Raw genomic sequence first — 16,441 nt, 5'->3', positions numbered from 1 at the left:
GAGGTACCTTCCAAAAATGTAACTTGTATCAAGCAGCATATAGAGTTTGCTATATGCTGCTAATGCATGAATCCAGACAAAGGGGCTGAACCTGGTGTTGTTTCTCATTTCCTTTAACATTGCAAGATGACATTATTTACAGATTTCCCAGGGAACAAAGCTTGATTAAATTTATTGATGACATTAAAAAAACCAACAAACTACTACAAGGTGTGTAAATAACCCACTCAATATCACTACAGACAGTGGTTCCATAGTGTAGTGGTTATCACGTCTGCTTTACACGCAGAAGGTCCTGGGTTCGATCCCCAGTGGAACCAGCTAAATCTTATCTTATTTCTTATTTAAGGAGTTTAACTTACTAAAATAAATAGAGCTGTAAAAGAGATCCCACAAGGCCAAATGATTTGAACAGCAGTGTTGGTCCTCAACAAAGAACAACACAAGTTTATCCCAACCAAACAAAAGCAACTAACGGACACACACACATGCTAATTGGCTTTCGGCCTAATACGACCCTCCGCTGTGAAAACGATTCCAATTCCTTCTTCACAGAGTGTTTATGTTATTCTTGCGACCCCCCTGTAGGCCGAAAACATTTCACACAATAACTGTTCTGTGTCACAGCTATTTGTGTTTATTAAGACGCAGCATTCTCTTTAAACAGCTGTTGTATAATTCTCCACCTCAATAGTCGGAGGATTTCCACGTAGTCTCCCAGGAGTTGAAGACGCTCTGTATGCAATCATAGCTGCGGCAGGCACAAGGCAATTACTGAGTGTTTCTATCTAATTCCCGTATTAAGACTTAAGAGCTAAATCTGCGCTTGTTTACATTTCAGGTTTTGTTTTGTTTGGCGAGCTGCTTTTGGCGAACACACACAGGTACCGTGTCCTGCGTTTACCCTGCACTTGTAATGGTAAGAGGACAAATATAGAAAATTCAATATTCAGGTCAGCGTAAACACTGAACACACAGAGAGTTGGAGACATGGAAATTGCCGAACGCGGCTGCAGTGTGAATCCAGAGGAGAGCCGAGGGACGTCCTGAATATTACAGTGTTCATCGTTGTGTTGCGAGGCTCAAATGTCACTGTGTCGCTCGGGGGAAAGAAAATGAAAAGTGCTGTGTGAGGCAGCGTGGTGTTCAGCACTGAAGTCGTTCTCTTTTCAGGTGTTTTGTGTTGAAATATAAAAGCAGCTCCCGGGTGTGCTAGCAGTTGAAGACGATAACAGCAGAACGCAGCCTGAATCGAGTATCAGACGAGACGAGGTGGACGTGAACCAAGCTGAGACTTCGCTCCGGGTTTTAAAAACCATAATTACAACAAATAATGCGACCGCTTTTTAAAATACCTGCCTGGGATTTTATGAGCTGATGTGATGGCAACAAATCAAGCTTCATTTCCCTCCTAATGGAAGGCTGTGGTGCAGTGAGGTGACCGAATGTGATGAATGGGAAGGGAGCTGGGGGGGGGGGGGGGGGGGGGGGGGCAGCCCCAGGAGCTTCAGAGCTGGTTGGCAGGCTGGCAAAGTTCGGTTGCCAAAGTTGACAGAGCAGTTGCCATATTTTAACAGCATCTAGCCGGAGTAATGTGATGTTTAGTAGACAATTTGTGTGCGTCGCCAAGGAGGTTGTGTTTCCGCCCCCTTTCCATTGGTTTGTTTGTTTGTTTGTTTGTTTGTTTGGATTACATCTGGAACATTTGTTTGCATGAATCAAGACAAAGGGGCTGAACCTGGTGTTGGTTCTCACTTCCTTTAAATTTCAAGATGACATTTTTTACAGATTTCCCAGACAGCAAAGCTTGATTGAATTGAATACACACAACAAAAAAAAAATACTACAAGGCGTGTAAACAACCAGGTACATACAATCACTGCCAGTGGTTTCATAGTGTAGTGGTTATCACATCTGCTTTACACGCAGAAGGTCCTGGGTTCAATCCCCAGTGGAACCAACTAAATCTTGTCTTCAGGATTTCTCATTTAAGGAGTTAAACATACTGTAGTAAGTAGAGCTGCATCTTTCCTTTCTGATTCATGTGTTGGTGGTATCACCACACACATGCAGATGTCGCCTAAGAGACACATTACTATAACACAATGAGCCGCCCCCCTCAGCTCAGACGACAGTTTTCTCACAAGAGTTTTAGCAATAAACCGGTCGTGAGAAATGAGAAATATTTCCCCCGAGTTCTGCTGAGATCTCACAGCATGTCTGACTCTAAATTAGTCACTGAATCAGAGAACTGTTGGGACTCGATGTTCAGACGACACAGAGAGAAGGGATAGTTGCTTTACACGACTAAAACAGAATAGAAAATTAATGGCTTGTGCCACGACTGTCGATGTGTAGATCGTGAACCTGGCCCCGGCAGCTGTTTGCACACCTGGATGCTCTCAGGTACGTGGCCCAGCAGGAGGCGGGGCTGCTCCCCGGTGCCACATGCAGATTCATCTCACAGCCCGTCACATTATGGGATGCTGACTGCTCACGGCCAAGCCAAGAGCGCCGGGTTAAAACGTGTCCTGATCTACAAAACCACCTGCTACCCAGAAGCTTGTTTGTTCAAGGGAGCGTGCTTAAAATGATTGCGGTGTTTGCAGGAAATGATTGTCACATCCCCGAAGGACAACACCAACACAACAGCAGCACTGAGATAAAAGTTAATACAGAAAATGAAAGTAATTAAATCCAAATGACTCAACAGCTATTTCAACAGGTTTATGGAACTTGTGTTGGTGTTTTGGGACAAATATGTTTTGATTGACGTCATTTCAACTAAGGGCTTTTTCACACCTTCCTTATTTGGTCCTAACAAAAAATAACAGGTGTGATTTGTGCCCTGTACCACAGTCTGGACCAGTAGACCAAAATAGAGTCTGAGCGAAAGAGGTGGTTTCAATCCAGATCAAAGTGATCCACGGTTTGGTTTGCTGGGGAGTTTACGAATCTTTGGACCAATTGCAGCATTAAACAATAGAGGAAGAAAAAGAAGAGGAAGCGGTTCCAAGGATGATTTGCAGTCTTAACAGCCAATGATATAATATTTGAGGACGTATATTTGGTCGGTAGTAAAACCATAATGAGATTACAGTGGCAAGGAAACCATTAAAGTGAAATGGTTTATTCATTTTCTCCATTAAAAACAGAAAGATTCCTTTCGTCAAAGCAAATTATTCAAAATAAGTTAGCAATACCGTCACTGAACTGACATCAGAGCCACACCCGTCTACATGAGAATCTATATAAAAACACACCGCTCCCTACATTCCAATGTGAAACCACAACTAAACAGATAAAATCTTTTTTTCAGCCGTCAGAGAATCAACAACCGGGCGGCATTAAGAATTGGGTCATGAAAAAAAAGCAGCAAACATGGATGAGATCAATGCTCCCGTACAAATCGAAACGTTTCCCTGATCAATGTGAGAAATGTTGCCCCAAACCACAAGCGAGTGCAGCCTCTGTGAAATCTGAAAATTACATTGGTGGAACTGATTGTTCACAGGCAAATGGAAAACAAAATACCCCCCCCCCCCCCCCCCCCCCCCCCCGCTGAACATAACTACAGACTCAATGGATCAAGTGATATAAAATGGAGTTTCACTTTGATTATCACGCTCCTGTAAACCAGGGCCAGTTATTGGTTTTCTGAGGGGAGTGGGAGGTCTTGACAAAGATGCTGCAGTCCTGACACTTGCAGAAAGTGGTCACCAGGATCACAAGTGGCAGGAAACATATATGTTAACTCAAGAGCACACGCGTGAGTTTCTGAGGGAGACCAGGCTGAAAAGAAACACTACAAACGAGCATCTTTCAGAAAAACAAACACCCTGTGACCCTCTCGACTGTTCATCATCTTACAATTCTCTTTTCCCAGAAACCACTTCTTCTCTGCTGCTCCTGAAGAGCTGTTGCACTGTACACCCTGTACTCCTGTAGTGTTTTTAGATCAATGAGGAAGAAGGGATTTCCAGTAGTGTAGTGATAACCAGAGCTACCGCTACACTCAACTCAAAATGTCACCTTTTCACTGATATATGAAGCTGGGAAGTCCGAGAGTAAAAAAGGAAAGTGCATGCGACTTCAGCTTCTGTTCAGAGATGTGTATCAGACAATGAACAAAGTCCAGGTGTCAGAATACGTGTTGAAAAGTTAAAAATGGATTCAGACATCTCCTCTGCTGAGAGTCGCACGGGGGGGTGGAGTTAATCCCAGCTGACATCGAGCAAGAGCTGAGGTTCATCCTCATCAGGTCGTCAACAATTCATAATCCATTATCCATTCAGTGATCATGTCCCCGCAAATAGTTTGGAGAAACAAATATGTAGTCAAAACATAAATATAATTTCAAGAAGGAAGCATTTCACAGCCACACTACAGATCTATTGATATGCAAACAGCAGTATCTCTACAGTATCTATCCATGGTTCAGTGTGAATGCAAATCAGGCCTTTGCATCTGAAATTACATTTATTCCAAAGGACCACGTCCAAATAAACAGCTCTGTGATCTTTTTTTTTACATTTGAGTTTTAGTCCTGACCCTGTGCGGTTTCATGGCCTCTGCAGGGAGAGCCCAATAGCTTTCCACGTGGACGGAGCAGTAATGTCTGCACCTCAGATCGGAACCGACTCCCCTCGGCAGGGCCAATAGGTGAGGACATTGGTGGTAAGTACTGTTACGGCTGAATCAAGTCGGGAAATGAGACGTACCATCTTCTCATTACCAACTGCTTTGCCTGCACAGCAACCCTGCAGCTGCCCTTGACATTATTTATTTTCTGTTACAAGGAAGATGAAGGTTAAATCAGTTTTTAATGGGTCTTATTACCCCTCTTTAATTTAACATGGGTATAACCAGGCAGTGTGTTGTCCGTAATGTAAAATTTTGTTCCTATGTAGCATCAACTCTTCCTGTAAAATAAAATTATATTTTTTCGTGAAAAGAATTCTGCAGTTTTTAATATACAGGTTGTTTGGAACCTGCTTCCTTGTTACATGTTAATAACATTACATTTTAACAAGCAGCTAAATTGCTGGGATCTGAACATATACGGAGATGCCACCAATATAAAAAGCATCAGGGATGGTGGCTTAACCCCTTGTGGACGAATGTCGCAAATTTGCCTCAAACCCCATTCCGGTCTCAATGCCGCCGAGGTGACGATTGTGCCTGATGGTGCAAATACTACACATACCAAGGAATGTATTGGAAGCACTCTGCCGCCATCTAGTGGTCGGAGTGGAAAAATACATACTAGCCCCTTGGGACTGTGCAGCAAAGTTATTTTGAGGTATTAAGCTGTATTTGAAATACTTTTATGATGGAACACTAATGATTGTACAGAAAAAACATGTTGGGTAACATAAAAATGTGTTAAATTAAGTTTATGCCTAATGTCTCTAATTTGCCTCATACCTAAATTTATATCTATTGTATATGCTATATTGAAATTAACAATCTCCACTTAATTTAGCATCTGTTTGACAGGCCCAAAACACCAATAATATTTTTGTTATATGATTAGAAATTAATTCAGGCATTAAGTGGTTAAACGGAAAACAACACCCGCTAATTAAAAAGGGAAAACAATGAATTACCCGTCAGGACGCACTAGTACAATGAGGCGTGATCACATGGCTGCAGGCCGTGAGCTCCGGGTTTTATTAATGTGTCATTTGTGCTCCTCCTTCGTTTTAACACCCAGTTTCTCAGCTTGGTCCAAAACAACTCTGACCATAGGCTATATGTGAAGATGGACAAAGCATCTCCACTTCCTCCTGTTGTTTTAAAATGACAATCCAGATGTTTCACTGTGTTTTATAGAATGAAATAACACATTTTTCTAGCTTATAATTGAGATCATGATTCTTTTCCGTTTATCTACACAAACCTATCCACACTTTTCTCATTCTCTCTCTTTCTCTGCTGGGTTGTGTGCTTCTCTGGGTTGATGGAGAAAACTAAGATGATGCAGTATTACGTGCTGCTTTAGGTCCTCTGGGAGAAAGTAGCTGCATTTGTTCTGATGCAGCAGAATAACTGTTAGTTAGAAATAAGCAAGCATACAGGTGTGAATGGAGATTTCAATAGGATTCAATTGCGAAGCCCTATGTGACCTCTGCTAACATGGAGAAGGCCGGATTTATGACCTATACTGCAGCCAGCCACCAGGAGGCGATCAAGATGAAGCTCCTTCACTGTTGGGGAGCTGTCAGGTCAATTGTAAAACACGAAACAACTCTGTGCTGCAGGTAGAAACTCACCTGTCACTCTTTTCAGCAACACCTGCATGATAATGACAGGTTGCACTTAACATCTCCCTGGAGGATATCCTGTGTGTAGCTGAAGGGTGTCTGTTAATAGACTGATCTACATCTTCTGATGTGTGTGTCGCTAGCACTCAACAGCATCACCATCAGAGCACCAGCCTCCCCAGCACCTCACCTGTCACTCTCAGAGCTCTCAGGTGGTGTTAAAACACACAGGGGCTGTTTGTTAGCGGGATACTGTCCGGGGGCAGATGGGTCAGACTGGGGATTGAACTGCCGACTTTCAGGTTGGAGGATGACCACTCTACCCCCTCAGCCACAGCCGCCCCACAAGGAAGCTGCTGGAAGGCAACAGGCTAACCATGCCGGATGCTGCAATCACTTCAAGATTGAAAACCCTGACAAATAGATGTTGTATCTCGACCCAGTCACGTCAGAGCATCACACTGCAGTCTCCACGCTTCACAGTCATTTCACAGCAATTACCAATCTGGCTCAACATCAACAAATAGACGCGGCACAATCTTTTCCGTCATTTAACACAAATTAAACAAACAAATTCAGGGCGAATATCCAGAAAAGTGGAAATATGATAATGATTTATAATCCTGAAGGGGGCTGACTTCAGGAGAGTGCACGGGCACATGTAGCACGGTGCTCGGCTTCCTGCTCGCTGACACTAATCCAAAGGCAACAGGGATTTTCTGCCTCTTGCTGCTTCTTGCCTCACACCCCTGCAGGGCTCTCAGATCCACACTGGCTTTCCCCCGGTCACACACACACACACACACACACAGAGAGACACACACACACACACACAGAGACACACACACACACACACATACACAGATGAACGCATGATAGACTAAATATAATTTAAATATTCAGGCCAGGATCGGCGCTATGTGAAGCACCATGTACGCCGGGGATCTAACACACACTGTGCTCATTTCAACCCTGCCACCGAGTTCTCTGTCAGCACTTTTTTTGTGGGGGTGGGGGGGAAGAAGTCCTCGCACATCTGCTCGTCTGATGGCGTTCATTTAGGATGACATGTCCACGTACACGCACAAACTCAGACGGGCCCTTAGCGGCAGAGGCCTCATTAAACGTGTGACAAGCTGCACGACAAGCCGAGCTTCAGGTGTTGTGTGTTTGTTTGTGTGTCTGAGGGTGAGAGGTGCTGCACCGTGGCAGACTGTCACTCTGAATTAAAGGGAGGACACAAACGGAGGCCGTGGTCAGAAAACATCATTAATGCCAAGATGCTCTTTCTCTAAGCCCCGAAAGCTGAGCTGCCAAAAACGAGACGTGCATACTGACACAAGTGTACCTTCCTGGTTAGTGTTGTTTTCAAGAATCCTCTGAACAAAGAACGCAGCCATTTCTCCAAATGCACTGTTCTCTCTCTTACGTAACCGATGTACAGTATACGTAGGAGGATGCGGGAGAAGACGAGCAGCTGAAAACTGGGTTAGTGCCAATTACTTCCACGCCAGCAGCCAAACAATCTATAAGTTTAGATGTTGTTGTCTCTTTTGTGTGACGCTGATAAAAAGAGACGGCAGCTCTTATCTAATCTTTCAGACCCACGACTCACTGACAGAACGAGAGGTTGAGTCTCCACCATGTCAACGAGTGCAGAGGGAGAGACGGAGAGAGACACAATGTGAACGCAGCTGAAGTCAAATGTTCTGGTTGCAGATGTTGTTGGTTTTTAAATAGGACGTGTTGATATTGTTTAAGTGTGTCTGAGGAGCTGCGGGGGGGGGGGGGGGGGGGGGGTCAGTGCCAATCAATACTGCTCTGTGTGTGTGTGTGTGTGGGTGTGTCTGCAGAGGATTTCACACGATTCTGTCAAGTTTGAAAAGTGTGTTTTAATGACACGTGTCTCTCGGGGACGACAGAGTCTCCTGTTGGATTGCATTTCATTTAATAAACCCCAACCCTTTTTAAATGTGTCGACTGTTCCAGTATTAATCCACCACTGGAAGGTGTCTACAGTACAAGCTGCATTCACACACACACACACACACACACACGCACACATTCATACCCAGTGCCTGTTCTATGATCCACCAGATATCCACTGCTGACAGTATCTTTGAAATGAAGACTGGAGAAGCCAGGGATCAAACCACTGGTCTTCTGGTTACTGCTGGGCGAACTGCTCTACCCCCTGAGCCACAGCGGCCCCCAAGTATTAAGTCTTAATATTAAATTGTCTTACGTCTTAATATTTTATTGTCTTAAGTCTTAATGTTTTATTGTTTCATCAATAAATCATTCCCATTTTGTCTGTCTGGTGTTTTTCTTCCTTGTAAAGAGTGTTGTAAAATTGTTAAGGAAAATGTAATACAAATAGTCTAGTATTATTATTTATATTACTATTAGTACTATTAGTAGTAGCAGCAATATTAGTACTATTAGCAATAATTATTATTTGTATAATATTATGAATGTTACATTCCAAAGCTAGATAGATTAATTGTTGAACTGGATGTTATGCAACACATCACATTATATAAAAGTGATTCAAATAAAAAAGATGCTTTCAAGATTAATGCCATTGTTATTTATATTTATTAATTAACTTCTTGAATACGAAATGCAGTTAAACACCTAAATCAATATTTTGTTGTGATCATCCTTTTACATTTTAAACTTCCGGACACCAGTGCAAAGTTTTAAAGACATTAAAGTCAGGAGGGTTGTTCTGAACATCTCCTCAGTCCTTCTGTCTCTGTGTCTCCTGCCTCAGTTCTTCTGCCTCAGTTCTTCTGTCTCTGTGTCTCCTGCCTCAGTTCTTCTGTCTCTGTGTCTCCTGCCTCAGTTCTTCTGTCTCAGTTCTTCTGTCTCGGTGTCCTCTGTCTCTTCATGTGATCCCACACTGACTCCAGGATGTGGAGATCAGGACTCTGTGGGGGTCGCTCCATCTGTTGCAGGACTCCTTCTTCTCCACGGTGCAGAAGTTAGTGCCTGTACGTTTGGGCTCCATGTCAGGCTGCAGCAGGAGTCGAGGCCGATCACATGCCTCCCATGGTGAATCTAAAAATCTGAATATTTATGCTTAAAACCGTTGCACAGTACTGACTGCTTTTATCCAAATATGAATTTTATTCTTTCAAATCATTTGAGTTTCTCAGTGGAGAAGAACGTCCTGGGGTTCGAGTTCCTCTTCTGCATGAGCCTCTTGATGTCAGTCTTTCTGCTGCTTCCCTGGAGAATGGGTTTCCTTACAGCTCCCATGATATAGAGCCATCATGTTTAATCTACACTGGCTGTTGTTTATGTCACGTAAACATTTTTCCTGCGGGTTTGTGCCACATTAAGCACAATTTCATAATTTGCGTGAACAAAAGCCACTTAGCCAAAATAAAAGCATGTCATTATCTGCTCGTCCCCTTCAGTCACGTTGAACCATCTCCACTCCAGCCTCCTCCTTCTGCCCCCCCCCCCCGCAGGCGTTTCTCACATGCGCTCTTCACAGTGACTTAATGAAACGCCTACAATCACTTGCAGGCAGCAGATGGAATCGCCTGCCAGTTGTGCTGCGGAGTGTGAAAATCACCATGTTGTTTTTCCTCGGTAATGGCGGCTGCTGGCAACGCAGTGTCCAATTTGCAAAGTAAATGACAATCACGGACTGACCCATTGTGATTGTGTTATTGAATATTTTGATTGTAAGGCTCTGAAAGCAGTGGCTGCTTACCTCCTGCAACAACAACAACAACAACAACCTTGGAGTGTGAAATAAGAAAATAAAGAGGTGGCCGAGTTTTATTATCTCCTCTTAAGCTCATTTGCTGTGTAGCAAGTTAGTTTGAAGTAAAAGAGTTAAACAACTGCAAAAACGTGATCATTAGCAAGACAGGAAAACATGTGCTTTGATGAATTTTTTATATAAACACATTTTTCCTACATTTAATGTTTGGAGAGGTGGACCTGATACACACATGTCTTCCTCTTGTGAAAGGAATCATTGTTAGTGATGAACCTTCAGAGGACTATCGCCCAAAATCCCAGCCTCCATTGGCTTTACCGAGATTTAAAGAGATGTTCAGGTCAGAGTGTGTCTCTCCCACAGCTCCCACAGCTCCCACAGCTCCCACAGCTCTCACAGCATTGTTTTCAGTCACACCACTTTATGCAGCCTTATCATCTCCAAACAACAGCAGACACAGTAAAGACGAGCTGAGGCAGTGTTCTCTAGCAGTGAATCCCCTCCACGGATCAGGATCCGCGTCCCTCCCAAAAGATAAAGAGATAAATAAATGAAAATATTAAGATCAATAGTGATTTTCACGCCCTCCACATCAATGCACTAAGGTTCCTGTAGTGAAAAACCCTGATTGTAACCTTTATTGTATCCAGGTGGCCCCCTCTGGACGCGCCACTGCATCCAGGCCCATTACTCAGCACCGGTCAACAAGAGACTCTCCTCGTTTCTAATCCCTGAACACGTAGAACCGATCTTTATAAGAAACCTGCTGAATCCATGTTTATGTTCCTGGATGAACAGGGAATCACTTACTCTGCAACAATGAAGTTTAAACACTGCGCTGCATCATTATCTGCAGGAGGAGCTTCTCTCTGCGGGAGTGTGTGTGTGTGTGTGTGTGTGTGTGTTTGTGTGTGTGTGTGTGTGTGTGCTCGTCTCTGTTACTTCACACAAACTAAACGATCACATTTATTTAGTTATTAATCTACGGTGTGGGATCTTGAATCTGGATTGTTCCAGTCGCTTAAACCCTGATGATATTTTTTCAACGTGTCTTATAAACTCTGGAGCAAATCAAACAAACAAAGTAAACTTCATGTACTTGTTTGTGTCCTGTGTTATTGATTGGTGATGGTGTGTATTGTTAAAATGAGTTTATTATGAGGGCAGGTCAGCGATGTATTTAACTCTAAATGGGATCATGACTTTGAAACTAGTGATTGAGAAGATAAACTCCTTTGAAAATGGTTTAGTAATAAACCAAGTGAGAAGTAGAGTCAGTTCCCCATTGACTTCTATAGAAACAGGCTTATTTGTTGTTTTCTTATTAATAGTCTATATGCTTAAACCACAACTTGTTTCTGTTGCCTACAAATGGCCCACAAATCTGCTATTGCGTGTTAAAGGGAGTTCCTATACCTCAGATCATTTATTGGGTTAATTAGATCCATGATGATATCAATAATCAATTCTTCATTTCTAACTAGGCCAGAGTTTGATCAGCTCTGAATCTGTTAAATGAAACTGTGCTGGATTGAAATTGATTTAAAAATTAAAAGATAAAAAAACTAATAAACCAGCACACCAGTAACGAGAAATTAGAAACTGAAACCAGCAAGTTGATCTGGTCAGATATGAAACAATGCAGTTGCTGTATGATGCAATGCATATGTATTTATCACCAACAAACCAAGCAGCACAGACACAATCCCATCGTAATGATGATCACTTTGTGTTCAGCTCGGCCTCGGAGGCTGATCTCTTAAACGTGATTTAATGGCTTTGCCCTTGTTGCCCTTTTTCTAACCGCCCTCCCACTCGTCTTCTCGGCAAAGCAGAGGTGTGTCTTCACGAGACGAGACATCGCATTACTGCCCACTCAACATCTGCTCCTGCAGAATCACGCAGAGACATATCGAGAGGTATGCAGCAGCTCAGCATAACAAAAATAAATAGAGACGGACTTCAGCCACAGAGGGCAAGGGGGCTGACACCTGGGAGACACTCAAATCCACATTTCAGGATAATTGACATCGCCGCGGACAAATCCGACAGGCGTCAACTTCCATGAGGGTCGACCCAGTGGTTCAGACACTGCATTGAAATCGTTGAATATGTTTTAAGAAAAACAGACAATTATGTTGAGTGTAAATTGCTCCACACAAGCATCGCAAACAAGAAACCGAGCGATCTGAGTCTCACAGCGTCTCCTGTCGGCCTCTCTCTAGAAATCTGTATTTACTTTCTTTCACGAGTAAATCTTAACAAGCCATGTCACTCAGAAGTCCCAGCTTAAGTTAATAGTGGGTTTTTTTTTCTTTCGTTATTTACTGGGAATGGAAAATGGAAAACGTCCAACCCGGAAATCTAATTAAACACAGTCTGGCTTCTTTTTTTATAAACATCTTGAGGGGTAACGTGGCAAGCTCACTCTTGTTTCCTTTTCAGTTGACTCTTTTCCAAATGATCCCCTTCCAGTTGTCTCTTCTCCATCCTGCTCCTTTCTTTTAATAGACAACTCTCAAGAACATTTATTCACATCTGGCAGAGAAGCATATATTCTGTTTCCTAGTGAGCCCGACTGATTTATTCTGTGGTCTTTCACAGACGTATCAGATTCAGCACTCATGTCTGCAATTTGAACTTTTACTTTACAGAACAAGTAGAAAAGATTTGTATAAGCTACTAATTTGTGTTTCCACGTTTTTTTATTATAAATTTAAGTATTCTCTGATTGAGCTTGTGGTTAAAACTGTTAAATATGCTGAAATTAATTAAACAATTGATCAATTTACAAATATTTATCAAACTAGTCAATATTTAATGTTGACTCAATGTCATTCTATTCTATTTTCAATCAAATCAAATATTGTTTTCTTTCTTGACTTTATCTTAATATTCAACTCGTATAATAGTTGAATATGATAGTGATTATATAAATTGAAAAGCTGATTAAATGAATAGCTTCAAATGGACTTTATCAGAACACATGTGAACATAAACAAGACAGAGTTTACTCCCTAATAATTCTCCATATGGGTTTGGGCTCTGGTTTCCTAAGTTATATCTTGTTCTCATCTTGTATTTCAGTTCTTACAAATGTGTCAAAGTGGCCGACATGAACACGTGAGTGCAGTGACTCACACATTTACCCTGGTTACCTGTTGGATTTGACTCGGCTCACCTCAAAACCTGCACTTGGCAGTTTGCTCGGATGAATAATGAAGCAATAATCCACAGCCGGCCACGACTCGGGGATATTAAATCTGTGGCTGCGTGACGCGGACACAGCTAGAACGGTTTAGTTGCTGCATGTTGTGTTTATTGTGTCAGAGAAAAGCTACTGATCTAATTTGTGTGTGCGTTTACTTGGCTGATGTGTTGTAATAAAGCTGCTTCAGAAACCTTCGAAGCAATTAGATCTGCAACTAATAATCGTTTTTGTGTTCGTTCATCCGCTGATCATTTCCTTGATTAAACCTTTAAGCTACAAAATGCCAAAAAATTGTCGAGAACAAACAGCCGTGACATCCAAACTGATTCTGTTTTTTTTCTCCAATCGGAAGTTCGAATGATTCATTTTCTACTCGGAGGAAAAGAAAAGGAGAGCGTGCTAAGAATGTAAGAGAAGGAATCAAAGATTGTTTCTTGTATTCTTGCTTTATACAAAAAAAAGCCTGAAATGATTAAGCAGTTATTAGAAATGTTTCAGCTCCTAAAAACAATCAAATATAAATTTGCACCAGCACATTTTGGTATTTGAATAATCTTGCGGTAAACTGTCCTTCCAGCTTAATGGAACCTCCGCCAAGGCCCCAACAGTCCTGCTAGATCACACTCATAGATATCAGTCCCCTACACAAGCCGTGTATTTATTTTCTTTAACATCCATGAATTATTCCCTCAAGAAATGTAAAGAACGTTAAAAAACACCCCTCTCTCACAATGTAAAAACAAAAAGCTGGAATTCCCCCTGATCCGAAACCGTGCCACAATCCAGGGCCCATGTTCTTCAGTCTCAAGGAAAAGTGTTTCAGTAGTTTTTTCATTATCATCCTGTCAAACCAACCAACCAAACAGATGGGGGGGGGCGAAAACCTCCTCGACAGACACGATAATAATTTCCCACAGAGAGGTTTACAGATTCCATGTCGGCCGATGAGCTTCGGTGTCAAACTGAAGAAACTGGAGAGCTGCATCTCTGACATTCAGATTCTCCTTCTTTTCCTTGCCACCATCTTGTAACACGCAGATTTACCCTGAGCTCCCAGTTTAGTTCACCAGTGCACTGACTGTACACTGTGATATTATTATTATCCACCTGACGCAGATTTATTCCATCCCCGTAAAGAATTGAACACTAAAAGTCATAATAGGCTAATTCCGTGCCCGTGCTTAATCCGTTGGTTGCACTGGATGCATGTTTCCCCACGGTTTGACACGAGGTGACATTATTTTTTTCCGGCTCTGAACAGAAGAGCCACTCAGGAGTATTTTGTATTCTGTCTTTTGAGCACAGAGCACAGTCTGTATTTACACTGATGCAAGCTGATGCTTTCACGACATCGAGGGGGAGAAACAGCTCCAACACAAACTCCTTCAGTGTGTTTGAACCGTTCTTCGCAGAAATCCTCCTGCTCTCTTACAGGTTCATTTTTCCCCTCTAGAAACTATGCTGCTTCTTTTCCCACCTCACTCTGTACTGTACTGTGTGGAGCTGCGAACCCTCCTTCAAGGTGTTCAGTCTGCCGGGGACAATATCTATTATCTACAATGCTTATCCTGTGAGACAGAGACACACTCACACTCACACCTCTACAATTAATAATCTCCAATTAACCTCAGACTGAGCAGGTCAGACACGTAGACACGAGGAGAACGTGCAAACTCCAAACACAAAATCCCTGACTGGCCGTCAGGTTCGATGCCAGAGGTGACGGTGCTAACCACTGCACCACTGTGCCCTGCATTAAGATAATCGGAATAATCCAATAGTCTGAATTAGGGCGGTCACTTAAAAAATAAATAAATCGGTATTTGAACAAATCTGACCTGACAAATCATTTGTTCAAACCTTACAGCTTTTTAAAAAGATGGACGACACTGCTCCCCACAAGAGAAGAAAAAGTGCCTTGATAGCCCCCTGGTGGCTGGTTGTAGGATAGCTCATAAACCCCACCTCCACCAGGTTAGTGGCTGGGACATGGATCAAACTGAGAAGTCAAAGAACGAAATCTTTCTCAAATAAGTTTTTTGTAATTTTAGGTAGTTTTCATCGTGAAAGGTGAAATGTGACGATTGACAGATGAGACTAGCTTGTGGTTGGTCGAGCACATGTTTGATTAGAACCTCAATACTGTGGCTCCGCCCCCGAAATTGGGAAACAAATGAAGTCATCAACACAAAATGGCATAATTCAAATGTCTATGAAAGTTTGGCTTCACTTTATATACCGTCCATGGTTCAAATTCATTCAAACATAATACATATATGATACCAAAGTTGTTGATGATTATAAAATCAGCTTGTGCTTTACTGATAGACCTATATTCTGTATCTAAATCTCTAAACCAATCAGAATTCACAGGAACTGACCAAACATGTGCTACAGCAGCAACATCTCATCCGTCCCGGTGCTGTGTGGAAAACTACGTCAGGTTTGTGTTTTGCTCGTGGCATGATGGAAAGAATTATTGACCGACTTCTTTATTAAAACAACATGAGTTTGTTTGTTTGCACTGTAAACACACACAGCAGCTGCTCCTCTGTGGACCAGCGTCAGGCCCTCCGTTTATATGTCACAGCCGCATGTTGCAACGACATTAGTGAAACCACGACTCACAAGGTTATGTCTCCGTCTGTGTTTGTTTGTTTGTTTTTCTGATAGACGGATTATACAAATAACTACTGGATGGATTACCATGAAACTTGGTGGAAGGAAATGTTCTTGAAAAGTTTGAAAGTTAAACTTTGGTGTGGATCCAGGAATTCTAGTGATTTTAGTTCCAGCATTAATTTCTCTAAGATACAATTACAAATATTGATGAATGGACAATTTGCGCAGATCCAAATGAAATTAAGTGTTTTAGTGAATTGAATGTGGTTCACGGAGGTATTCACTCTACTGAATGCTGTTCTAGTTATAAATATATGATTCATTTTGGTATATTTGGCCCATGCAGCCGCAGCAGCCTGCTCTCCTGGTTGTACTCTTGGTTATCTACATTCTGCAAACAGCTGATGTGGACGACTGAAGAAGGGTTTTGTTTTTCCCCTCTGTGCTGCTTGATTAGACACTGGTGGTTAATTGCAGGGGTGTAACGGTCATGATTACTGGGTTGACTGGGGGCCAGCTTCCAGGGATTGTCATTAAAACCTCAATCTGGACACAAAGAGAATCCTTCAATAGAGAGATGCAGTTAACACATCGGAATATTCT

At 42.3% G+C, this 16,441-nt stretch overlaps 2 non-coding genes across 2 annotated transcripts; both read left to right on the top strand.

Moving 5' to 3' along the window:
- Positions 1-247: 247 nt before the first annotated feature.
- On the top strand, positions 248-320 carry trnav-uac (transfer RNA valine (anticodon UAC)). Its single transcript has one exon. It is a non-coding gene; the product is annotated as a tRNA-Val (tRNA).
- A 1,567-nt stretch (positions 321-1,887) lies between these two features.
- Positions 1,888-1,960, top strand: trnav-uac (transfer RNA valine (anticodon UAC)). The gene has a single exon. It is a non-coding gene; the product is annotated as a tRNA-Val (tRNA).
- Positions 1,961-16,441: the final 14,481 nt, after the last annotated feature.

The sequence above is a fragment of the Platichthys flesus genome, chromosome 1 (assembly GCF_949316205.1).
Source record: "Platichthys flesus chromosome 1, fPlaFle2.1, whole genome shotgun sequence".
Taxonomy (NCBI): Eukaryota; Metazoa; Chordata; class Actinopteri; order Pleuronectiformes; family Pleuronectidae; genus Platichthys; species Platichthys flesus.
Note: the sequence above shows the minus strand (reverse complement) of the source record. Positions and strands in the feature narration are given on the sequence as shown.